A 27,251-nucleotide genomic window follows, 5' to 3' on the forward strand; every position below is an offset into this window, starting at 1 on the left:
GTTACAGTTCCTATGGTGTATAACAAGCTAATCTAAAACAATATTTTATTGGTATGAAGTACCCATTTTATTTTGCCCCCAATTAAATGGGTCAGAAATTCATGAATAGCTCAGTGACATAGTTCTTCCTTCAGGTTCTTCATATAGTTGCATTGAGACAACAGCTGATGCCACAGTTGTCTGAGAGGCTAGCTGGCCTAGGTGTCCAAGACCATACGCTCTCAGAGCTGGCAGCTGATGGTGGCCATAGATTACCAAAGCTGCTACATGTGTCCTCTCTGGCAAGGTGGACTCGGGGTAGTCATATTTCCAATATGGTAGCTGGTTTCCCCTGAGCAAGCATCTGTGAAGCACCAGACAGAAGCCAAATGTCCTTCTTTGACCGGCCTTAAGTCTTTAGTCAGTTATCAAACATTGACTAGAACACCACTGACTTAGCTCTTGCTGCTTTCTCTTCTGGGCCTGTCTTCCATGTGGAAAAATGCTTCGAAAAACCATAGAGTATTTCACAAAAGAAAAAATTTTGAAATAATGATTACAGAAAAAAATAAGACTTATCTTTGTGATGAGATAACTTCCTGATATATCAGTTCATGTTCTGATCTTATATTTTTCCTCTCCTTTTCTTACAAGGTAGCCTGTCTTCTTGTCTTTTGATTCCATCATAAGACCAAAGAAAATTTCCTAACAATTTCCCTCCTGTCTTTCATTTTTAAAAGACTCGATTTTTTTGAGAACATTATGCTAAAAGATAAGAAGAAGAAAATTCCCAATGCCTTTTGAGGGAGAAGTAGGGGAACAGAGGAGGAAAAAAATAAATGAAGAACCCCTACTTCTCATTGTCTTAGAGCTTTCCAAAAGGGATCTGCTGACAAGCTCCGGTTATATATATTAGAAGCTGGCAAATTGGGGCACCTGGGTGGCTCAGATGGTTAAGTGTCTGCTTTCAGCTCAGGTCATGATCCCAGGGTCCTGGAATCAAGTCCCACATCGGGTTCCCTGCTCATTAGGAAGCCTGCTTCTCCCTCTCCCTCTGCCCTCTGCTTCTCCTGCTTGTGCTCTCTCGCGCTGTCAAATAAATAAATAAAATCTTAAAAAAAAAAAAAAAAGGAGAAGAAGAAGAAGCTGGAAAACTTCAGATAATGGGCCAGCTCCTGTTTTTGTAAATAGTTTTTTGGGAACACAGGCACATCTACTCATTAATGTACGGTCTATGACTGCTGTCAAGCATCAATGGTAGTTATTTTCTTTATGGTCCATGTGAATGGCACCCCCTAGAGTTGAAAGTTGAGTACTGCAAAAACCTATGCAGCTAAGCAGCCTCCTTAAACTCCAGGCAGATCCTGGCCAGGATTATCATCCCTACTGAGGCAAAGAAGCCACTTCAAATGGCATATGAGCTTCAGTGGGATCATATAAGTAGGACTAAAACAAGATATATTTGAAGAGAGGATAAAATCATGACTGTCATATAAATATGAAATGAACACATAAAGAATTTTATTTTGTTCAATAATTAATGGGAGAACCAGCAACATATATAAAAACCACTTCAAATGGAATTTTGATTTCTAGAGATTTACATTCTCTGACAAGATTAATTTGCACTGCCATAAATAGGAATCATTTGCTTAGCTATGTACAGGAAATATTTGCCTTTTTATTAATTAACTTCTGTCTCTAAGAAGTTATAAAGTAACACAGTGAAAGGCAACCAAAAGCAGAGACAAGTCCCCATGGACAGGCTAGCTAGAATGCCCACTAGATTACAAAGTCTGGTATGATTTTCCCCCATGGGGCCAAAGATCACAGACAAGCCACATAAATATTTTGCCTTTTTGTAATCCTTGGAACCTTCATAGGACCCCAAGGAAAGCTGGATAATGACTGGATAATAAATTATCTGCCAAGCAGGTTTCTGGGTCTCAGATTCAGAATACCTTCGATTTGAAGAAACGGAAGAATGTTGATATTTCTTATGCCTCTGAGTTTCTTGAATAAAATTTTTATCTGTTGGATTCAAGTTCCTTGAAAAGGGAGACCTTGTCTGATCTAACAACTTCTGTTTTCTTAAACCTGACACAGGGTAAGTAGGTGATTGGTAAATATTTACAAAATGAATAGAACAAATGCTAAGGAACACGAGAAAATTGGATATTTCATACGTTAAATAGAACTTCACTTAAGAGAAAAACACCCTCTAACTATAAACTATCTCACATGTACACAATGCAAATTCTTACCTACACCATTATATGTTGTGTGAGAGAAACAGCAAGTAGAATCTGATATGGCAACCCAGAGTTTGCAGACTGATCCTTGGATTGGTCTGTCTTAGAGAACTGCCAGAGGAAAGAGCTTCCTGCAGGAAATTATTTTCTCTTGTAGGAAAAAGAAAAAAAAAGTGCTTCACTGGAAAACTGCATTGTCTGGGCTCTAGAGAACACTCTTAGGATTATCTGATTCTAATCTTTTATTATCCTTGAGCTCTTTTGCAAGTCTGTAAATTGAAGATAATGAGTAACCATGCAAAATAATTCTTGTCTATTGCCATGCAAATTGTGTCCTTCTAGGAGAGTTTCCCTTGATTTCCTTTTCCCTGTGGAAAAACAGTTTTGCCTCCATCTGCGCCTTCACTTCAGGATTCCTGATTTATAAATGTGTCTGTTCAGATTCTCTTTGAACCAGCTGGAACATCTGCCTGGTAGCCTTCTTGTTAATAAGTAGAATAAAATCTTTAACACCTATTCATTTTCATTTTTATGAGAGTCATAATTTTAACCTATTTTTGAAAATTATCTATTAATGTTTCCAAAATAGTATTAGATTTAGGAGAAACTGAACATTCAGTTCAAAATAAGAGAAGGAAAAAAAATAAAGGAGAGGAAAGGGGACACCAAGCTGTCAAAATTAATCAGGAGTTGAGTTTGGAATAATTATTAGTGTGCTATTGATGAGGGATAGTTCGAAGGCAGGCAGGCAGGAAGGGACAAGCCCCCACCAACAACCCTCCCCCAAGAGGTAACCACCCTTAAAAGGATTTTACACCGCCCTTGAAGGAGCGCTCCACCCTTACCCATGTGAAGAAAACCTGATTGGATGACAGTCACAGGGAAGGTTAACCAGATTAAAACAGCCAGGCAACAAACCCATAAAAACCCCTAGACTTGGGAATTCCCGCAGCATTGCTCTCGGGTCCCCTCCCTTGTCAGGAGCTTTTGTACAACCACTTTCCTATCGCTCAACAAACCCTGCTTAGCTGCTCACCACTCTGTCTGGCCTACCTCTTAATTCTTGAAGCATCCTGACCAAAAACCATGGGCACTGACAGAAAAAAAAAAAATTCCTATAATACTGTAAGGATGGATTTAAACTTTTATGCACATAATACATGGTGCAAGCCCACTGGGATAGCAATTGTATTCAGCTAATAGTCTGAAAACTACCTGTAAATAAATTGTTTTAATTATTTACTCCATTGCCTTTATCAAAACATTCAAGATGAATGTTGAGATGGGTCTAATCCAAATGTCAATTTCCTTTTTCTCCCTCTACTTAAATTTCTTTCCTATTTCATCTGTGTGTTAAATACCAATGCACAAATCATACTAGTGGTAAAATTGGTAGATATAATAGGGCTCAGTTATCTTGAGTCTAATAAGGCTTCTCTTCTGGGCTTTCCCAGGTGAGTCACTAGAACATCCCACTTCCTCCAGGACTGTCTGACTTAATCTTCCTCAAAAGACAAAATCAGTCGGATGGCCTCAAGTTTAGGTCACAAGGATCTTACTAAGTCAACTGAATTTGATACAAGACATCTCTCATTTCTCAACTCTGTTAATTCTCTGGAGACACTAAGAAGAAAGACTCCACAAGTAAACAGCGAAAGAGCTCTCTTCTAAATTATAATTAGCTGGGCTCTGTGGAAAATAAACCACACACTCAGGAGAGAAACGCTCATTTGGTAAATAAATGCAGTCTCTCCCCAGACACTAGGGAATTGTTTGGGGAAGAAAATTTCGGAATTGAGTATGGGAGAAAATAAAAAAAGAGGTAACACATGATTTCCTTGGAGGTTTTGTCAGCTCTAAAAACAACATATTATGTGCAAGAAAACACCAAATGTTTCCCTAGAACACAGAAACAACAATCCTGGTTGATTACTGCTTTTTAAAGCTGCATGGCGGGTGGTGGTGGGTGGGAGTTGCAGGCTTTCACCAGCAGAGGGAAATACTGTCCTAGGAAAAAAACAATTTCTTGGTGACCTTTTTCCCACTATAATTCTTCTATGGTGTAAGCAAGAGATGAATGTTTCTTCCTTATTCTTCTCATTTATAAAATGTTTAACAGCGGGAAGTTTGCTAGCCGATGCCTCCAGCATAGTTGTTTTTGTGAGAGCAGGGATAAGAATGTGGGAAGCTGAGACCAGAGAGAGTCATCTGGGAGCTGTCAGGCATTAGATGTGTGAGGCTGAGTTACAGAACAGCTCCAAGAGCAAAGGAAAGAGCAGCGTTCCCTATATATTCACAACTCGCTCCCTCTTCATATGTCCCAATCCAAAGCTTATTCTGGAAACTCCATGGTTCTTCAATGGCTCCTCCCTACGGGAAACTATAGGCATTTTTCAATCAATAGCAACCTCTAATAGATAGGCATTCATAATGTGTTCTTCAGGAACTAAGGATTTTTAAATGTCTGTTTACCACTTAATATTAGCATAACCTTTATGACGTTTTATTCTGGCAACTCTAACACTGCAAAAGAGTAAGAAACTGATTTCGTAAAGGAAAGCTGTATCCTGCAGTGGAATTGCACAGGTAGTGTCGTGGTGCTGAGTGAGTGGGAGGGTCCTGAAGAAGCTCCCTATCAACCCACCTTTAAAGCTCCTCCCACGGTCACTGCAAGTGGAGGTCACTGTTAACGTAAGGAGAGAGAGTGGAGTCTCCCCAGCAGAACACCCAGAGTACCCTCAGGCTGGGGAGAGATGACAAAGTGCCACATTATCCAGCTGTCTTTAGAGCTGAGAGATGGAGAGAACAAACGTGAGGAAGGCCAAAGTTAGGAGGAAGTCCTCCTCCCCAAGGATGAGTTCAGACCTCACTGGATAAGGTGAGGTGACAGCCCACAGGATAACAGAGAGGTTTCCTCATTTGTCTGGTCCAGATCTGGTCTGCAGTCACAGGCGGGTACGGGGACAACCTTCCCGGGCATCAGCTTGCCACAGTCCGTGGCCAGCACACAGACATGTAGAGACAGCCCTCCAGGCATAGGCAGAGTACAAATGAGCCTCGCCTAGTGACCAGGGAAGGACCCCAGTGTGCTGAGGGACTGGAAGGGACTTTGGGTGCAAGATGCCATGAGTCCACAGTGTCTATGACAAGAAAGAGACAGACAACTGATCACCAAGCTGGGCTGGAGCCGTGAGGGTGTAGAGGGTAATACGTTCTAGGTTATTTGCCGCAGGGGAGCACACCCTATGTTTTCAACACCCATGCCCCTGACTGATTTCATGATGTCTGGAAACAGGAGATCCCCTTCTTCCTGCTAGGTCCTTATGCCCTCCACTGAGAAAGCTGAACATCATCCTCACTGTAAGGGAGAGACATCCTCAGGAATTCTATCCTTTATGGCAGAGCAGATGTTGGAGAGGAAATGTGAAGCTGAGAGGCAATAAACTGGCAAGTGGCAGTTATGAATAAGAAGTTGCATATAATTAAATACAGAATGTGCATGTAATGATTCTCAGAAAAAAAAAAAATTCTTATTCCTAAAGTTCTAAAATCAAGTACCCCTCCAGATATTGCTAGATTCTTGGACTGGATGGACCCTAACTAACCATTAAAATTAAGACTCTGGAGTCTAGAGTGCCAAATAAGAAGTCCTATCACAGCAACCAGATGAATGAGCAGATATCAAGTGTCATAATAATACTGCAATGCAGCTGTTAAAGTCCCTACATTGCACATGAGGGGAGTCTTGGAGTTCAGAGAAGGTTGTGTACATGGAGATGAAGCTAGAAAATGTCTCAACTAGGAACAGTTAAAAAGGCTTCAAAATACTTTTAGCATTTATTTCTGGCTTGCTTTACAAGTTGAAGACTTTCTAAACATGAGGGAATAAAATGATACTGGACCAAATGCACAAAGAAAAATAACCAGCAGAGGGAAAGTCTAGTGAGAAGAGAGCGCTATGGGAGAGGTTAAAAGCCAAGCTTTGGGATTTGGGAGTAGGCTGCAGGACTGAATCAGAGTTCTGTCACTTATTAATGATGCAACCCCGAGCAGGTGTTTAACCTCTCTCTGACTCAATTTCCTCACTGAAGACGAAGATGATAATCATGACAGCTCCCCCAGAGAGGTGTCTTGGAACCAAATGAATAATTATAAGTAAAGTAGTCAAAACAGTGCCTGGCCCAGAGTCAGTGCTCCATAAATGTGGCTCTTCTTATATTAATTGTGTAGAGAAGAAGTAGCAGGCAAAATTGAGAGAAGGATTTAAATAAATGAGTGAGACGAAGACCAACTGAGGAAATCGGAAGGAAGAAGGCTGTGACAAAAATGAACACATATTTAGAGATTCCACATCTCTGGACATTGTGAAGCCTGAGGCTCTTCCCATAAAAGGTTAGCACAGAACACTGAAGGAGGTCACAACATCCCCACACATCTTGCAAAATAAGAAAGCACTTTAGCAGATATGAGGGTTCTGTTCCTCTCTCAGGAAGAGAAGTGCAGAGGTGGCTAGTGGGTGCCTACTAAACACCACAGTCTCGTGGAATGGGATGCAGTCAGGTCTGGAAAGAAACTGTACAACACAGATTCTTTGTATGTGTGGGATTTTTTTTTTTTTTAATGTGGTTGGTTTGGCTGGTTGGTTTGTACTTGACTTCTAATGACTTTTGAAAAACTCTAATCTTACTGAAGATAAATGAAAGAAAACTGTCAGAATAGGTGACCATGTGCAGCCTGAGGCCAAGGGGACAGTCACAGGGAATGCTGAACTTGAGCCTCTCCAGTAACAAGGTGAAATTTAAGGGCATCTAATGGAAGAAAAGTCTCCTGTGGCCCTGGATCATGGGTATTTTTTGATAAAATATTATTGTTTTTAGGAAACCTATTAGGTACTTTTCAAAGCCTACGGACTTTTAATACTGGCTTAAGATTTGCAATGCATCCAAACTTCTCTCACACAAATCGCCACCTGCAGATTACCAAATAAATCCACCCCTGACTTGATCTCAATGACCATGTTATTTGTGTTCATTTCTGTTTATTAAAAATGAGGGAGTTATGTTCAAACCTTTTGCATCTAACCTTTAGATATTTTAGGTAAGCGTACTCATTTCTGAATATTTCCATTCTCTCTAACAATCCAGCTGTTTCAATTGGGAATTTCTTGATGTGTTCCCAACTGTAATACGATACTTCCCTACCTTGAATTTCTATCGAATGATGGCACAATTGCACGCACTGTTTGAGAAAAATAATTGGAGTCAGTCATGCTTGCTTTCTTAGGCAGCCTCAATTTCTAGGAATATAAGTCCTGCCCTTCATTTTTGAATCCAAAATGCTTGAAATGATTGCATAGTCTTGCATTCTACTAGGACAATTCCATCAACTGTCTTATTTCTTGTTCTGGAAGGATATTAAAAACTGGTAAATTTTTTTCTGGTTCATTTAGTCACATCTATTTTTGTTCATTTCCATTTTTTAATTCTCCATTAAAATTCTATTTTTTCTTTTAAACTTTTAAAGATTCTGCCTACTTATTTTAGTTTCCAATAAGATTATATGTTAATTGCATAATATGTATTATACATATTAAAACTATCTGATTTCTTTCTGTATTTTGAGGAATATACAAGTATATGCTTATGTTTAATTTTGTTTAATTGAAACTGCTTACCTCAGGGATTGTTCCTAAAGAGTAATTAAAGAGTATTGCATGTATACCTAGCACCTGATAAATAAATCACAAATACTAATAGAAAGCCCAAATCCCAGCCCCTATTGTTCATGGATTGTTTACCAAATGATACATTTCAGTAAATGGTATCCATTATTATCCCATTGACTCAAACTCTAGCCAAAGACGAGGCTAGGTGGGTACTTAGATAGGAGGCACAGTTACTGTATCTGAGCACATTCTGCATCTTGGACACATTTGTAAATATAGATAGGTAGGTAGATAGATAGATAGATGATAGATAGGTGTTAGCATGATAGCATGACCTGATAAAAAAGAATCAGAGGGAAGCATATGAAAGCAGGATTCCAACTAAGTATTAGAGAAGTCAAATTATAGAGGTTTTTTGGTTGGGCATTGGGGAAGTTGGTTTGTTATTGTTGATTTTAGAATCTTGCTGCCCATCCAACCACCAATAATTAAAGGCTTTGGTTTATCTCTGATCCCTCCTCTCCCCCAGCCTGGGCTTCTTCCCCTGAAGTGAAAAACCGCACTTCTTCTGCCTCTATTTTGCTTTGCCTAAAATCTCACAACTAATATGTGTCAAAACAGGGTCCACACCCAGTTCCCCTTGGCCTCCGTGTTCTCTAACTGGCTGTTAGGTCTATCACATAAAGGACCAATGTGTGGCTGGCCTGGAAAATACAGTACAAATCCCACTATTATCTCTTATCTGGAATTCCAAAATTCCAAAAAGCTCTGAAAACCACAAGTTTTTCATAAGTTTCTGATAAACACATTTGATGGTAAATCTGACCTGACCTGACATGAAGATATCCACTGTCTTTATCTATCCCACTTGGTGTAAATATTCATATATTTCACTAGAGGACTGTTAACATGTTTTCTTACTGTCTCAGACCCTTGTTGTGGGTATATTAAAATATTGTGTGGGCAGAGCAGAAATAGTAGGCCCCACACTTAGACCCTACATTTGACTTACATCTCTGCTGTTACCATCTTGAAGTCTTTAATAAGTTTTGAACAGGAGTTCTTCCATTTTTTATATTCCATAGGACCCTGCAAATCAGATTTGATCTTTAAACTACATGGGTTAGAACCACACAGGTCCACTTATATGCAAAAATTTTCAATGTATACACACACACACACCATATATATATATATATATATATACACACACACACACATATATATGAAGAAAATATATATATTTTCTCTTCCTTATGATTTTCTTAATAACGCTCTTTTCTCTAGCTTACTTTATTATAAGAATACATATGTAATATTTGTAATGGACAAAATATGTGTTAATTGTTTATATTATCGGTAAGGCTTCCAGTCAATAGTAGGCTATTAGAAGTTAAGTTTTGAGGGAGTCAAAAGTTATATGTGGAGTTTTTACTTTCTGGGGGAACTGGTGCCCCAGCCCCAACACTGTTCAAGGGTGAGCTGTATACAGGTAGTCCTGAGTATAAGCACTGGAGTACCTTTCTAAAATCTGAAAAGTCATGAATTTTTAAACACAACTGCTCTAAGGATTTGGCTAAGGGACCTGTATTACTTCGTGGCCAGTATTATTGCTATTATTACTAGCACCATGGGTTAAATGCTTCCTATATGCAAGTGACTTCTAAGCACTTAATATAAGCTAAATATAAACCCATGAGGTACATATTACTTTCTTTATTATGAAAAATGGAGTAATTAAGGTTCAGAAAATTGCCCTAAAGTTTTAAAGTTCACCCCGCTATTAAATGGCAGAGCTGGAATTCAAACTAAGGTCTGCCTGACTCTGGAACCCATGAAAGAGCATACAGCATTCATGAGGGTAGGTGCCTTGAAACTCTTAAGATGAACCATTTGAGATTGCCATTATTCATTCCTTTTGACAAAAAGAAAAAGGCAATTTCATCTGGCTCAATCTAAAAGATGTGAATGGCTGTTTGTAAAGTATAAGCTTCCTTTATTTTTCCTTTTCTTTTCTTTTCTTTTTAGTTTGAAAGAATGACCAAACTTGTTTTTCTGGTAAAGTCAATAAAGGTTGCAGTGAAGTCAGAAGAAAAAATTTATGTAGTTCAATTTAAATCTAGTCGCAGGTCTCATCCTGTCTCACCAGAGATGACATCACTGCTCCTAAAAGAAGAGGATGGTCACATGGGAGACCCTGTTTTATTGTGATCAGCTGCAAAGGATCAGCAAGGGTGACCTCATCTGCAGCAGAGGAGCTTTGACCTCTGCCCCCTTTAGGCATGTGAAGCAGAAAAAAATGCATCACAGACTGAGGAATGTAAAACAGACAAGTATCCTTCAGCCTGGTAGAGTTCACCAAACATGTGTTAAGTGCAAATGTTCAAGACTTGGACATGATGTAAAAGCAATTAACGAAAAGAACAGTAAGTAGCCCGGGAGTTGAGTGGGTCCTTTGGTGTTCCTTGGTAACCTTAGAAATACACAGTTTTCATTTTCCAATAAATAAAGATAAGAAATAAGTCTGTTTAAAAAATGGTGCTTATATGAATTTTCCATAAATGGGAGAATTGAAATTCTTATTCCATGAGAATAGCTTGGACCTAATCAAATCAAACAGGGTTACCAATGGATAGGTTAATTGACTGTTGGTTTTTTAATTATAAAAATTTAAAAATATATTACAAAATAAATTATAAAAATAATTATAAAAAGCTAAGTTTTTAAATGGTTGCTATGATAGTGAAGATGTCATAACAAGGGCCCAGGATATACACTCACACCTGTCCAGGAATATGTGGAAGGTCTGTAGGGGAGATTACCTATATTGTATGTTCTTTCCCTGTCCTGCTTACTTCCACTGAACAACTCACAGACTGAAGAGCTTCCAATGATAACAAATTTCCTTCTGTTTAAAAACTCTAATAACTAGAAATTGTCTAATAGTCCAAGATTTTCAACATGTATCCCTAGACGTAGCCCTCTGGCCACCATGATTAGAAGGTCCTAGAGTTAGTTTAAGGGGGATAAACTAGTAAGATTAAAAGAGATTGTTCTTAGGGCACCTGGGTGGCTCAGTGGGTTAAGCCTCTGCCTTCAGTTCAGGTCATGATCTCAGGGTCCTGGGATCGAGCCCCATATCGGGCTCCCTGCCCAGCAGGGAGCCTGCTTTCCCCCTCTCTCTCTGCCTCTCTTCCTAATTGTAATCCCTCCTGCTGTCAAAGAAATAAATATATTAAAAAAAAAAGAGAGAGAGAGATTGTTCTTATTTCCTGGCTAATAATTGTTAATCAATATCTTCTAAATCAGGGGCGCCTGGGTGGCTCAGTGGGTTAAGCCTCTGCTTTTGGCTTAGGTCATGATCTCAGGGTCCTGGGATCGAGCCCTACATTGTTCTCTGCTCAGCAGGGAGCCTGCTTTTTCTCTCTCTGCCTGCCTTTCTCTGCCTACTTGTGATCTCTGTCAAATAAATAAATAAATCTTAAAAAAAAAAAAAAATCTTCCCAATCAAACAGGCTGAGAGAAGCAGATTTTTTGTGTTTCACTTGCAACCAATTGGAGAGATGGAAGCCTTCCAAAAGAGTACTCCAGTGCTGAAATCTGAAGCATAAGAAATATTTCATCCAGGTAGAAAAGGCAGTTCAGTACTCTAATTTTAAACTGGATGGTTCCCCAACTTCACAAGCCAACTCCTTTATGTTTCCTGAGTGATTTATCTCTTACCCACTGCTTTGTCATTCCCTTGAGCTGAGAACCTGAGAACTCCAATTGCTTTAAAAGATGTGAAGAAAAAAGCTGATGACTTAGGCATTTAGTGTTGTCATTAGTCTCTCCATTTTTATCATTTTGTCGTACTAGCGGTAGTCTTCTTAACATTTGTCCAATATACACTATATTTCTATTTGATAAAAGACAGCTCAAAGTGAGATCTCAAATTTCAGGAAAGTACTTATAGTCCAGCAATATTTTTGGTAGGTAGAGATCAGAACTTTAGAGTTTTCCTTGGTCATCCTTCACAATTTACCACATGAGTCAGGTGGACCCTTTTAACTTACATTTTAAATTCATTCCCAAATACTTACAGAAGGAAGCATAAAGTAAGAGCATAATACTTTATTACAGAAAAATAAGTTCAAAAAGATATTGTACCTTAAAGTCTATCCCCCCTTCCCCCCTCTGTAGAATGTACTAGGTTTATAACTGGGTGAAGTGAACAGTTAAATTGTGGTTTATCCCTACAATGGAATAGCACTGTGTGTAAAAATGAAGCTACTGATACACCAACAACATGAATATACCTCAAAATACTTATGCTGAGTGAAAGAAACCAGACCAAAAAAGAAAACATTATGTATGGCTCTTCCAGTTATATAAAATGCTTAAAAAATGCAAACGAGTCTATACTGACAGAAAGCTGGTCAGTGGTCGCCTAAGGATGAGGTGGAGCCTCAGGAGGGACTAGAGGGGGGTAAGGAAACTTTTGCACACTGGATGTGTTCATTGTCTTGATTGCGGTGAAGGTTTCATAAAGGTACACATGTCAACACTTACCAAATTGAACTCTTTAAGTATGTGCAATTTATTACATGTCAATTACATCTCAATAAAGTTAAGTGTTTTTATATGAAATTGGGCATGGAAGACAAGAGATATTGTCATTTACCATAGGTCACAGGGCTAGGTCATGGAGGAACAAAGACTTGCAATCAGGTCTCTTGACACAAATGTCAGTAACAAGCAAGAAGGTGTACCTGCCAAACATCGGGCTTGCCAGTCAGAGTGGAGCCCTGAGAACGATGTCTGTGGATTAGAAACCCAGTTTTATGCAGGTCAAGTGTATTTCGATAGGAAAGGATTACTAGTTTGGGGAATTTACTGTGAGGGACCATCTTACATTTTGATCAGTTTTCGCTGCAGGGCCTCTAAAATAATAATGATGACTTTAATTCATCAGAGAAAAGTTGATATGATGATTTCATCTAGCTTTCCCTAACCAGTTAATGACTGCTTAGCAAGTTAAAGGATCAAGAAATAAACAGATACTATAATCTTGGGAAATTTGGGGGAAATCTTCATGTTGTCTTTTGTAAACAGAGAAAACTAGAAAAAACGATATACATAGAAAATTGTTCAGACTAGCATTTCTCAACTTTAGCATTATTGACATTTGGGGTTGAATAACTCTTTGTTGTGGGGGTACCCTGTGCATTATAAGATGTTTAGCAGCATTCCTGTCTTCTAGCCACTAACTGTCTGTAGGACATTTGCCCTAATTCTGACAAACAAAAATGTGTCCAGAGGTTGCCACATGCTCCTTGGGGTACAAAATCACCCCTATTGAGAACCGCTGCATCACATTTGCTGCTGCATCTGAGTCCAGAAATTATAAATAAGTCAGCAATGAATTTAGAAAAATTATTCGCTTAATATCAGAGAAGGTTGATATCCTTAAAATACAATATCCTTACGTGAAGTTTTTTGCAAATCAGGAAAGATGTGTAAATAGAGAAAGAAACATAAAATCAATAATAATTTTAAAAATTCCAAGTCAGCTTATCACTTTGTAAAGAGTTTTGAATTTAGATTACTTCCAAGCTTGGTCCTCTTCATTGGTCAGTGTATTAGGCAAACATTCTCAAGTCTTATCACCTGCAACATACAGCATCAGCCAGTGGTACTGATTGATTATTTTCCAGCTGATTATTTCCAGCCAATAAATGTCTGGTAGCATCAGATTTTCCCCTAGCCTTCAAACAATAGTAGCTATAGTCCTTAGACATTGTTAAGACCTCTTATATAAGATTACTTTAGAACAAACTAATTTAAAATATTAATACAGAAAAATCATATCACACTTGAAATGATCTTATGTTTCCACTTATCAAATGAGATTCAAATGATTCTTTCAAATGATTTAGCATGGACTAGAAAAAACCCAGAACTAAAAGAAAGGCTCAGTAATTTACCCATGCGAGTACAATGTATGAGAGTTATAATGATATTGTCTTTTTTAGTTTGTTCGTTTTTTTAACTTTAATTTTAGATTTTTCTTTGGAATAAAACAGATTTGTCACTGTTTACAAGGTCATTTCCGAGCTATAAAAATTACCCCGAAGTTTTTCCCCTGTATTACCCATATTCAGTCTTGGCTGACACAGTCAAACAGAGACCGTAAGGACAAGGACACTTTTTTCTTGAATCTTTAGTAGAAACCTTACCAGCAGACTAACTGCTCCAAGTCTATTAAATAGAGGCAGATATTCTTTTAATGCTTTATTATATACATGTGTATCAATGCAGGCCATATTAAGACATTTGGGAGCAACTAGAGAGGTGTAAATAATGAATAAACTAATTCATAATTCTCTTTTTGTAAGAAAAAAAAAAGTAGACAGAAGTTCTAATCCTAAGAAAACGAAGTACCGTAACTGTTTGGAGAAGGGCTCTAAACGTGGATTCTTCAAAGTAGCATTTGTATTCAGGGCCATTGATGAAAGATATATATGTGACAATTTCAGACCAATCCACAATGCAGAGAAAGGATTTATTTGCATGCTAATGTATGTCAAAGGATAAGTAATTCCTCCCTTTCTTCTCCTGCTAAATACTGATCACAAAGCTTGGATTCAGCGTCAAATAAATCTCTGAAAGCTGGCACTCAAAGTCACTGCTGGGGAAGAGAAAAGCTTTATGCCTCTAGCTGGGTCAGTGGACAAAGCCAAGGTTTCAGTCAAGTACAGGGCTTATATTCCAGCTGTGTAATCATCTCCCTCTGTGACCTCAGACAAATGACTCTACTTCTATATTCTTATTTCTTTGTCTATAAAAAATGACAAGGAACGTTTGTGGGGCTGGGAGAGGAGGAGAATCTCAATGTTCAAACTGAAACTATAGATCAAATTGTTATAATTAAAACCACAACATAAGCCAGTCCCACAAACTATAGTAGATGCCATAATATTATATCAGTTGTCACTAAAAATCAGCTTATAGTCCATATGGTGCTGGCACAAAGGTGATATATTCTTTAACCAGCAAAATAAATCCCATTAGAGTGTGTTACTGGCATTATTCTTTCCCTGCATTCTTTTCACTCCTTTACAAGGTAATGACCTTGTGGGAAGCATAGGGGAAGAAAATGACTGAATATACTGGATGTGGAACTCTTCCTTAAGAGTGAATAAGTTTAGTTTTAATCAAAATTTCAATTGTACTTTTAATATTATCTGTCTTCTAAGAAGATGAAGAAAGAAAATTTGGATTATGCTTTTAGTAGAATAAGAAAAAATTCGTTTCTAATTCTAGTTCTATGAATACCAAAGTGTGTGACTTTGGACAATTATAGTTGATTAACAGGAAAAGCAATACTATATATTTATTTCATATATATATATATATATATATATATATATATATATATACATGTATATATATGAGGCTTTATAATAACATTGAGAATAATCATAACTTAAAGTTAAAAAATCCTTTAGAATATTTTTCCATTTTTAATAGGCATTACAATGTTCATAGAACATTAATGAAAAGGCAAAAAGGAGGTACAAATTATATATTTATTATGATCTCAGCTTCTAAGACTAAAAAATGCCAAGACTAAGAAGGAAGTCCACCAAAATGCTAACAATAATTGTGCTATTTATTGGGGTGGAATTATAAAGGATGTTTTTCCTCTTATCTCAACTATTCTCTACATTATAATATTCTCAGATACTCATAAATTATCTTTTAATCATAAAATAACAAACTATAAAAAGAAAAAAGAAAAGTATAACTCTCGTGCAGAGAGAATACTTTAGCTTTCATCTGTAATTCTGCAGATAGTAGCAACAGTTATCCCTGGGAATGCTCAGATAATTTTACACACCACCATTTCATTTCAGTATCAAAAGATTAGAGATGTTGCATGCCTTGTGAAACTGATTTCAGGCATCACTAATTTTTCTGCTCATTGCTGGAGTCAAGTGATGCAGAGATCAGGGTTAGCATCCAGGGAATAATTGCCCTTTGGTGTAGACCAGGAAACCATCAACTCCAGTGGAAGAGATGACTCTGGGGAGCAGTGATAACCTGGGAAACAACCTTATTAATGGACCACAAAATAGCTTTCTCAATGACCAACAGTCTCGTCAGCAAATGTACCGGCAAACCTCCGTGGCTTTACTACCCAACCCTCTTCCTATAGGAAACCATGTCCTCCTCCCCCAGAGGCATCCCTATGAGAGCTGGAGCTGCCACAGGTGCACACAGGCTCCAAAAAAGCTCTCCAGGGTATTTCTGAAATGTACACAGAAAGCTCTTTCCTAGTGCAACTGTAACCCACTTCTTCACTTACTCTATATTTAAAGAGCACCAAGCATGTGCCAAATCAAGGAGACAAACATATCTCTTCATGTAAAACATGAAAGTGGAAAACAAGCAAAATTGGACTCGCTCTGGCAAGTAAAATCTTGAAGTTAGAATTTGAGGTTTGCCTCAAGGCATTATATGAAGGGGTTGCATGTTAGACTCAGGCAGATTTGGCCTTGAATCCTGACAGGGAAAATAGTAATGGTTTGATCTGGTTTATTTACAAACATTTCTGAGCTTTGACAAAGGGGAGCTAATAAGATTGATAACATTTAAAATTCCTGGCAAATCATTGTGGTTCTCAAAAATATTATTTGCCTTTGTCGTTAGTAACACAAATTTATTAAAAATTAAATAGAATAATGAGAGCATATTCTGAAAAAAAATCATCACTACTCCAAAAGCACACAGGAAAATAGAATAATCAGTATATCTGATCAGAGCAGTATATCCCTGAGGAAATTTGATGGAGAATAGCTCATTAGTCTATCAGTTATTTGTAGTAAACTGAAATCATTCTAGACTTTTTAACATTTGTTTTATCTATTTCTGACAGAAGCACTAATTTCAGCATTGAAGCACCCCAAATAAGTTACTATAAAGTAAGGTATCCTACTAGAACCAGCTCTCTCTGATCAATCCAAATTACCAGAAAAGAGCAATGTATCCCAACCTTTTGAATTTTGGTGAAAGCTAAATGTGCCAGAAATGGGCTACCAGCTCAACCAACTTGAACCATACTCATCAAGGAAACAAGAAGTGTTGCTCTGTAGCCTCCTTCATTGTTGTCTAGATAGTAGGAGATAACAAGTGTTTCTGAATCAAAACAGAAGGGATAAAGAAACATAAATTCTAGGCCCAATGTTATTGCATTTTGCTGAAGGTGAGGGCAGAGACAGGAGGGGGGAATGAGATTGGAAAAGGCTCTAGGTTCAAAGCAGAAGTACTTGTATTTATGCAATCATTTCATTTAAAGCTTGCAACATATGCATGACCTACAGGATTTAGAGTTGAGGAAATAAAAGAAGATAAGGATCTTGCCAAGGTCACTCTGCAAGAAACAGGAAGGCAGAGTTGATAACTGTTTTCTGATTTGCAGGCCAGGGTTAATTCCCACCAGTCTGACCTGCCGAACTTCTTGCCAATGGACTGAGCTCAATATTTGGTGGACTGCAAAAGAGACTTGCTTGTATTTATTACCTTATGTCCCATAGCATATGAAATGACAAAGTTGTTTGGGTTGCATCCTTAGGGTTAGTACAAACAATGGGTATTCAATAAAGTACCATGAAGAGGTATATGAAGAAATCACATTTGGGAATTATTAGTGAATCTTTTAGGTGATAAAACAAGGCATCAAGATTACCCTTTCAAGAGAAATGAGCTGAGGAAAACATGGTTTACCATGTCTGTCTTCCCTTCAACCTCAAGTGAATTATTTTACTTCTCACACGTTACGTTCATGAAACTCACAAACATTCAGATTAACTAAAATGTGCAAAGCTCACCATTTGCTTAGAGTGAAGGTGAACTCCAACTCTGTTCACAGCTTTTCATCTGCTCTTTTCAAGCTATGACAGGATCTAGGACAAGGAAATACCTGTGGAAACTTGGAAGATGCCATCTATGTGCTCCCACATACAGGGTTTCGGTAGAGGCAGGCCCAGACACTTCCTAAGCTCTACAGCCTTCTTTTCCTTAGATACAGAATTACTTGATCCCCACCTGCAGACTCTACCCCTTACTTCCAAACTAAGAGACTAATCGTGACATTTGGCAGAAAAGACACAAATAATGCCACCTTTCGATCTAGCATTCATTGTCCTATGACACTTGCTCCTAATTAGGTCATAAATTTGCATTCCAGTCTCTAACTATGTAAAGTTAGAGTAACTAGGTCTTCTTTCCCTTTGTACCCTCAGAACCTAGTATATTGATGGAATGCAAGTTTTATTTTATATTGTCTGACTCATTGACTAACTGAACTCAGCTCCTTGATGAAACCCAGTCATTGCAAGTTTGGGGACTCAATCCCTGTTCTAAGCCCCTTTGGTCACCTTCCTAATGTCTAGCTCTTGTAGGATTCAGGACTGTTCATATTACCCCTAGAAATTAACTCACAGACCTTAATTCCCGCCCTTGAGCATTCTACTTTTTGGCAATGGTACAATTTTCCCAGCTTCCTGGATCACCAAATGTTATCTGTCCCTGGCTTCACCATCACTCTGATATTCTGACTTGCCAGGACACTGCATCCAGTTGGGAAGGATCTCCTGATGGTTGCCTTAGCCTAGGCTATCACTTTGGTAAGTGTATGGTTAATACTTATTATGTTAAACTGATAAGTACAATCTCCTTTTATTTATAAAAATGAAATGAGTCCATCTTACCCAGACTCCTTTCACTTAACTATAAAACCTGTGACTATCCAAATTATGTTAGAGTAATCTGTTAAATGCAAAAAAGAGATAGGCAAAATAAATTTTATTCTCCAAGCAGTACAATTAATTAGCCTCAAAACCCCTAATTTTCGTTAAGCAGGGTGTGTGTGTGTGTGTGTGTGTGTGTGTGTGTGTGTGTGGTTTTTGTTTGAGTAAGTTGAACAACTGCCTCTAACCTCTACATTTCTTTCTAGGGTTTTTGTTTGTTTGTCTGTTTGTTTAATTTTGGTTAGTTAACACATAGTGCAATATGGGTTTCTGGAGTAGAATTCAGGGATTCATCACTTACATACAACACCCAGTGCTCATCACAAATGCTGTCATTTATACCTATCACCCATCTAGCCCATACCCCCCAACCACATCCCTCCCAGTTTGTTTTCTATCTCTATCAACCCACAGTTTGTTCTCTATCTTTAAGAGTCTCTTATGGGGGCACCTGGGTGGTTCAGTGGGTTAAGCCTCTACCTTCGGTTCAGGTCATGATCCTGGAGTCCTGGGATTGAGCCCCGCATCAGGCTTTCTGCTCAGGGAGCGAGCCTGCTTCCCCCCTTCTCTCTGCCTGCCTCTCTGCCTACTTGTGATCTCTGTCAAATAAATAAATAAATAAATAAATAAATAAATAAATAAAAGATTCTCTTATGGTTTGTTTCCCTCTCTCTCTCCTTTTTTCTTTTCCCCTCCTATGTTCATCTGTTTTGTTTCTTAAATTCCATGTATGAGTGAGAGTATATGGTATTTGTCTTTCTCTGACTGACTTACTTTACATAACATAATACACTCTAGCTCCATCCATGTTGTTGCAAATGGCAAGATTTCTTTGTTTTTTGATAGCTGAGTAATATTCAAAGATGATAGACAGACAGACAGAGACATAGATATAGATGATATAGATATTGCCTTTTTTTATTCATTCATCAGTCGATGGACATTTGGGCTCTTTCCATAGTTAAGGCTATAGTTGATAATGCTGCTATAAACATTGGGATGCGTGTATCCCATCAAATCTGTATTTTTGTATCCTTTAGGTAAACACCTAGTAGGAGTATTCTATTTTTAACTTTTTGAGGATCCTTAGGGCAGTTCTATTTTTAGCTTTTTGAGGAACCTCCATACTGTTCTCCAGAGTGCCTGCACCAGTTTGCATTCCCACCAACAATGCAAGAAGGCTCCCCTTTATCCACATCTTCACCAATACCTGTTTTCTTTTATTGTTAATTTTAGCCATTCTGACAGGTGTGAGGTGGTATCTCATTGTGGTTTTTTATTTGTATTTCCCTGATGATGAGTGATGTTGAGTATCTTTTCATGTGTCTCTTAGCCATATGAATGTTTTCTTTTGGAAACTGTCTATTCATGTTTTCTGCCCATTTCTTAACTGATTATTTGCTTTTTGAGGGTGTTGAGTTTCATAAGTTCTTTATAGATTTTGGATACCAACCATTTATCAGCTACAGCAATTGTAAATATCTTCTTCCATTCTATAGGCTCCTTTTTAGTTTCATTGATTGTTTCCTTCCCTGTGCACAGATTTTTATTTTGATGAATTTCCTAAATAGTTCATTTGTGCTTTTGTTTCCCTTGCCTTGGCCATGTGTCTAGGAAGAAGTTGCTGCAGCCAGTGTCGAAGAAGTTGCTGCCTGTGTTCTCCTCTAGGATTTTGGTGGATTCCTGTCTCACATTTAGCTATTTCATGCGTTTTGAATTTATTTTTTTGTGCAATGTAAGCAAGTGGTTTAGTTTCATTCTTCTGCACATTGCTGTCTAGTTTTCCCAAAACCATTTTTTGAAGAGACTGTCTTTTTTTCCACTGGGTAATTTTTCCTGCTTTGTTGAAAATTAGTTGACCATGTAGTTTTGGGTCCATTTCTGGGTTCTCGTTCTATTCCATTGATCTATGTGTCTGTTTTTGTGCCAATACCATACTGTCTTTATGACTGAAGCTTTGTAATATAGCTTGAAATCTGTAATTGTGATGCCATCAGTATTTTCTTTTTGAAGATTGCTTCAGCTAATTGCGTCTTTTATAGTTCTGTAGAAATTTTAGGAATATTTATTCTAGCTCTGTGAAAAATGCAGTTGGTATTTTGATAGGGGTTGCGTTAAATGTATAGATTGCTTTAGGTCATATAGACACTTTAACAATGTTTGTTCTTCCAATCCATGAGCATGAATGCATTTCCATTTATTTTGTGTCCTCTTCAATTTCTTTCATAGGTGTTCTATAGTTTTCAGAAGTCAAATCTTTTACCCCTTGAGTTAGATTTATTCCTAGGTATCCTACTATTTTTGTTGCAATTGCAAATAGGATGAATTCCTTGATTTCTTTTTCTTTTGCTTCATTATTGGTGTATAAAAATGCAATAGATTTCTGTACATTGATTTTATATCTTGCAATTTTACTGAACTCATGCATTAGTTCAAGCTATTTTTTTAGTACAGTCTTTTGGGTTTTCTACCTAGGGCATAATGTTGTTTGCAAATAGTAAAAGTCTACCTTCTTCCTTGCCAATTTTGGATGTCTTTTATTTCTTTTTGTTGTCTGATTGCTGAAGCTAAGACTTCTAGTACTATGTTAAATAGTAATGGTAAGAGTAGACATTCTTGTCATACTCCTGACCATAGAGGGAAACCCCTCAGTTTTTTCCCACTGAGGGTGATATGAGCTGTGGGTCTTCAGTATATGGCCTTTATGATGTTGAGATATGGTTCGTGTAACCCTATTTTGTTGAGAGTTTTTATCAAAAATGGATGCTATATTTAGTCAAATGCTTTTTGTGCATCTATTGACAGGATTATATGGTTCTTATCCTTTCTTTTATTAATGTGGTATATCACATTGATTGATTTGCAAATATCAAAACATCCCAGCAGTCCCGGAATAAATCCCAGTTGATCATGGTGAATAACTGTTTTAATGTGCTGCTAAATTTGATTTGCTTGTATTTTTTTCTTTTTTAATTTAAATTTATTTTTAATATATGTTTTTCAGTGTTCCAAGATTCTTATTTATGCACCACATTCAGTTCTCCATGTAATATGTGCCCTCCTTAAAACCCACCACCAGGCTTACCCAACCCCCCACCCCCTCTCCTCCAAAACCCTCAGTTTGTTTCTCAGAGTCCACAGTCTCTCATGGTTTGTCTCCCCTCTGACTTCCCCCAACTCACTTCTCCTGTCCTTCTCCCAATGTCCTCCATGTTATTCCTTATGCTCCACAAGTAAGTGAAACTATATGATAATTGACTCTCTCTGCCTGACTTATTTCACTGAGCATAATCTCCTCGAGTCCTGTCCATGTTGATACAAAAGTTGGGTATTCATCCTTTCTGATGGAGGCATAATACTCCATGGTATATATGAACCATATATTCTTTATCCATTCGTCTGTTGAAGGGCATCCTGGCTCTTTTCACAGTGTGGCGACTGTGGCCATTGCTCCTATGAACATTGGGGAACAGATGGTCCTGCTTTTCACTACATCTATATCTTTGTAGTGCAATTTCAGGGTTATAGGATAGTTCTATTTTTTAATTTCTTAAGGAATCTCCACACTGTTTTCCAAAGTGGCTGCACCAACTTACATTCCCACCAACAGTGTAAGAGGGTTCCCTTTTCTCCATATCCTCTCCAACACTTGTTGTTTGCTGTCTTGTTGATTTTGGCCATTCTGACTGATGTAAAGTGGTATCTCAATGTGATTTTGATTTGAATCTCCCTGATGGCTAATGATGATGAACATTTTTTCATGTGTCAGTTAGCCATTTGTATGTCTTCTTTGGAGAATGTCTGTTCATGTCTTCTGCCCATTTTTTGATGTGATTATCTGTTTTGTGTGTGTTGAGTTTGAGGAGTTCTTTATAGATATCAGCCCTTTCTCTGTAAGTGTCATTTGTGAATATCTTCTCCCATCCATGGGTTGGCTCTTGTTTTGTTGACTGTTTCTTTTGCTGTGCAGAACCTTTGATCTTGATGAAGTCCCAAAAGTTATTTTTCGCTTTTGTTTCCCTTGCCTTTGGAGACATGTCTCAAAAGAAGTCGCTGTGGCTGATGTGGAAGAGGTTACTGACTATGTTCTCTAGGATTTTGATAGATTCCTGCCTCACGTAGAGGTCTTTTATCCATTTTGAGTTTATCTTTGTGTATGGTGTAAGAGAATGGCCAAGTTTCACTCTTCTATACACAGCTGTCCAGTTTTCCCAGAACTATTTATTGATGAGACTGTCTTTTTTCCACTATATATTTTTTCCTGCCTTGTTGAAGATTGGTTGACCATAGAGTTGTGGGTCCATATCTGGACTCTCTACTCTGTTCCACTGGTCTATGTGTCTGTTTTTGTGCCAGTACCATGCTGTCTTGGTGATCACAGTTTGATTTGCTTGTATTTTATTGAGATTTTTGCACCCATGTTCATCAGGGATATGGGTCTGTAATTCTACTTTTTAGTGGAGTCTTTGGTTTTGTAATCAAGGTAATGCTGGCTTTATAGAATGACTTTGGAAGTTTGCCTTTCATTTCTATATTTTGGAACTGTTTGAGAAGAATGGGTATTAACTCTTTTTTAAATGTCTGCTAAAATTCCCCTGGACTTTTGTTTTTGTTGGGAGATTTTTGATTGCTGATTCAATTTCCTTGTTGGTTATATATCTTTTCAAATTTTCTATTTCTTTCTGTTTCAGTTTTGGTAGTTTGTAAGTTTCTAGGAATTTTCCCATTTCTTCCAGATAGCTCAGTTTGTTGGCATAAATTTTTCATCTATAAATGAAAAATTTATAAATTTTTCATAAATATTTCATTTTTCATTTTCTTTTGTAATTGTTTATATTTCTGTGGTATTTGTTGTGATTTCTCCTCTATCATTCATAACTTTCTCTTTTTGGGTCCTTTCTCTTTTCTTTTTGATAAGGCTGCTTAGCAGTTTTTCAATTTTATTAATTCTTTTTTTTTTAATAAGTTTTTATTTTTCATAAACATATATTTTTATCCCCAGAGGTACAGGTCTGTGAATCACCAGGTTTACACACTTCACAGCACTCACCAAAGCACATACCCTCCCCAATGTCCATAATCTCACGCCCTTCTCCCAAACCCCCTCCCCCCGGCAACCCTCAGTTTGTTTTGTGAGATTAAGAGTCACTTATGGTTTGTCTCCCTCCCAATACCAGCTTGTTTCATTGATTCTTCTCCTACCTCCTTAAGCCCCCATGTTGCATCACCACTTCCTCATATCAGGGAGATCATATGATAGTTGTCTTTCTCTGCTTGACGTATTTCGCTAAGCATGACACGCTCTAGTTCCATCCATGTTGTCGCAAATGGCAAGATTTCATTACTTTTGATGGCTGCATAGTATTCCATTGTGTATATATACCACATCTTCTTGATCCATTCATCTGTTGATGGACATCTAGGTTCTTTCCATAGTTTGGCTATTGTGGACATTGCTGCTATAAACATTCGGGTGCATGTGCCCCTTTGGATCACTACATTTGTATCTTTAGGGTAAATACCCAATAGTGCAATTGCTGGGTCATAGGGCAGTTCTATTTTCAACATTTTGAGGAACCTCCATGCTGTTTTCCAGAGTGGCTGCACCAGCTTGCATTCCCACCAACAGTGTAGGAGGGTTCCCCTTTCTCCGCATCCTCGCCAGCATCTGTCATTTCCTGACTTGTTGATTTTAGCCATTCTGACTGGTGTGAGGTGATATCTCATTGTGGTTTTGATTTGTATTTCCCTGATGCCGAGTGATATGGAGCACTTTTTCATGTGTCTGTTGGCCATCTGGATGTCTTCTTTGCAGAAATGTCTGTTCATGTCCTCTGCCCATTTCTTGATTGGATTATTTGTTCTTTGGGTGTTGAGTTTGCTAAGTTCTTTATAGATTCTGGACACTAGTCCTTTATCTGATATGTCGTTTGCAAATATCTTCTCCCATTCTGTCAGTTGTCTTTTGATTTTGTTAACTGTTTCCTTTGCTGTGCAAAAGCTTTTGATCTTGATGAAATCCCAATAGTTCATTTTTGCCCTTCCTTCCCTTGCCTTTGGCATTGTTCCTAGGAAGATGTTGCTGCGGCTGAGGTCGAAGAGGTTGCTGCCTGTGTTCTCCTCAAGGATTTTGGATTCCTTTTGCACATTGAGGTCCTTCATTCATTTTGAGTCTATTTTTGTGTGTGGTGTAAGGAAATGGTCCAATTTCATTTTTCTGCATGTGGCTGTCCAATTTTCCCAGCACCATTTATTGAAGAGGCTGTCTTTTTTCCATTGGACATTCTTTCCTGCTTTGTCGAAGATTAGGTGACCATAGAGTTGAGGGTCTATTTCTGGGCTCTCTATTCTGTTCCATTGATCTATGTGTCTGTTTTTGTGCCAGTACCATGCTGTCTTGATGATGACAGCTTTGTAATAGAGCTTGAAGTCCGGAATTGTGATGCCACCAACGTTGGCTTTCTTTTTCAATATCCCTTTGGCTATTCGAGGTCTTTTCTGGTTCCATATAAATTTTAGAATTATTTGTTCCATTTCTTTGAAAAAGATGGATGGTACTTTGATAGGAATTGCATTAAATGTGTAGATTGCTTTAGGTAGCATAGACATTTTCACAATGTTTATTCTTCCAATCCAGGAGCATGGAACATTTTTCCATTTCTTTGTGTCTTCCTCAATTTCTATCATGAGTACTTTATAGTTTTCTGAGTATAGATTCTGTGCCTCTTTGGTTAGGTTTATTCCTAGGTATCTTATGGTTTTGGATGCAATTGTAAATGGGATTGACTCCTTAATTTCTCTTTCTTCTATCTTGCTGTTGGTGTAGAGAAATGCAACTGATTTCTGTGCATTGATTTTATATCCTGACACTTTACTGAATTCCTGTATAAGTTCTAGCAGTTTGGGAGTGGAGTCTTTTGGGTTTTCCACATATAGTATCATATCATCTGCAAAGAGTGATAATTTGACTTCTTTGCCGATTTGGATGCCTTTAATTTCCTTTTGTTGTCTGATTGCTGAGGCTAGGACCTCTAGTACTATGTTGAATAGCAGTGGTGATAATGGACATCCCTGCCGTGTTCCTGACCTTAGCGGAAAAGCTTTCAGTTTTTCTCCATTGAGAATGATATTTGCGGTGGGTTTTTCATAGATGGCTTTGATGATATTGAGGTATGTGCCCTCTATCCCTACACTTTGAAGAGTTTTGATCAGGAAGGGATGCTGTACTTTGTCAAATGCTTTTTCAGCATCTATTGAGAGTATCATATGGTTCTTGTTCTTTTATTGATGTGTTGTATCACATTGACTGATTTGCGGATGTTGAACCAACCTTGCAGCCCTGGAATAAATCCCACGTGGTTGTGGTGAATAATCCTTTTAATGTACTGTTGAATCCTATTGGCTAGTATTTTGTTGAGTATTTTCGCATTTGTGTTCATCAAGGATATTGGTCTATAGCTCTCTTTTTTGATGGGATCCTTGTCTGGTTTTGGGATCAAGGTGATGCTGGCCTCATAAAATGAGTTTGGAAGTTTTCCTTCCATTTCTATTTTTTGGAACAGTTTCAGGAGAATAGGAATTAGTTCTTCTTTAAATGTTTGGTAGAATTCCCCCGGGAAGCCGTCTGGCCCTGGGCTTTTGTTTGTTTGGAGATTTTTAATGACTGTTTCTATCTCCTTACTGGTTATGGGTCTGTTCAGGCTTTCTATTTCTTCCTGGTTCAGTTGTGGTAGTTTATATGTTTCTAGGAATGCATCCATTTCTTCCAGATTGTCAAATTTGTTGGCGTAGAGTTGCTCATAGTATGTTCTTATAATAGTTTGTATTTCTTTGGTGTTAGTTGTGATCTCTCCTCTTTCGTTCATGATTTTATTTATTTGGGTCCTTTCTCTTTTCTTTTTGATAAGTCGGGCCAGGGGTTTATCAATTTTATTAATTCTTTCAAAGAACCAGCTCCTAGTTTCGTTGATTTGTTCTATTGTTTTTTTGGTTTCTATTTCATTGATTTCTGCTCTGATCTTTAGGATTTCTCTTCTCCTGCTGGGCTTAGGGTTTCTTTCTTGTTCTTTCTCCAGCTCCTTTAAATTTAGGGTTAGGTTGTGTACCTGAGACCTTTCTTGTTTCTTGAGAAAGGCTTGTACCGCTATATATTTTCCTCTCAGGACTGCCTTTGTTGTGTCCCACAGATTTTGAACCGTTGTATTTTCATTATCATTTGTTTCCATGATTTTTTTCAATTCTTCTTTAATTTCCCGGTTGACCCATTCATTCTTTAGAAGGATGCTGTTTAGTCTCCATGTATTTGGGTTATTTCCAAACTTCCTTTTGTGGTTGAGTTCTACTTTAGAGCAGTGTGGTCTGAAAATATGCAGGGAATGATCCCAATCTTTTGATACCGGTTGAGTCCTGATTTAGGACCGAGGATGTGATCTATTCTGGAGAATGTTCCATGTGCACTAGAGAAGAACGTGTATTCTGTTGCTTTGGGATGAAATGTTCTGAGTATATCTGTGATGTCCAACTGGTCCAGTGTGTCATTTAAGGCCTTTATTTCCTTGCTGA

The sequence above is a fragment of the Mustela nigripes genome, chromosome 2 (genome assembly GCF_022355385.1).
Source record: "Mustela nigripes isolate SB6536 chromosome 2, MUSNIG.SB6536, whole genome shotgun sequence".
Classification (NCBI taxonomy): domain Eukaryota; kingdom Metazoa; phylum Chordata; class Mammalia; order Carnivora; family Mustelidae; genus Mustela; species Mustela nigripes.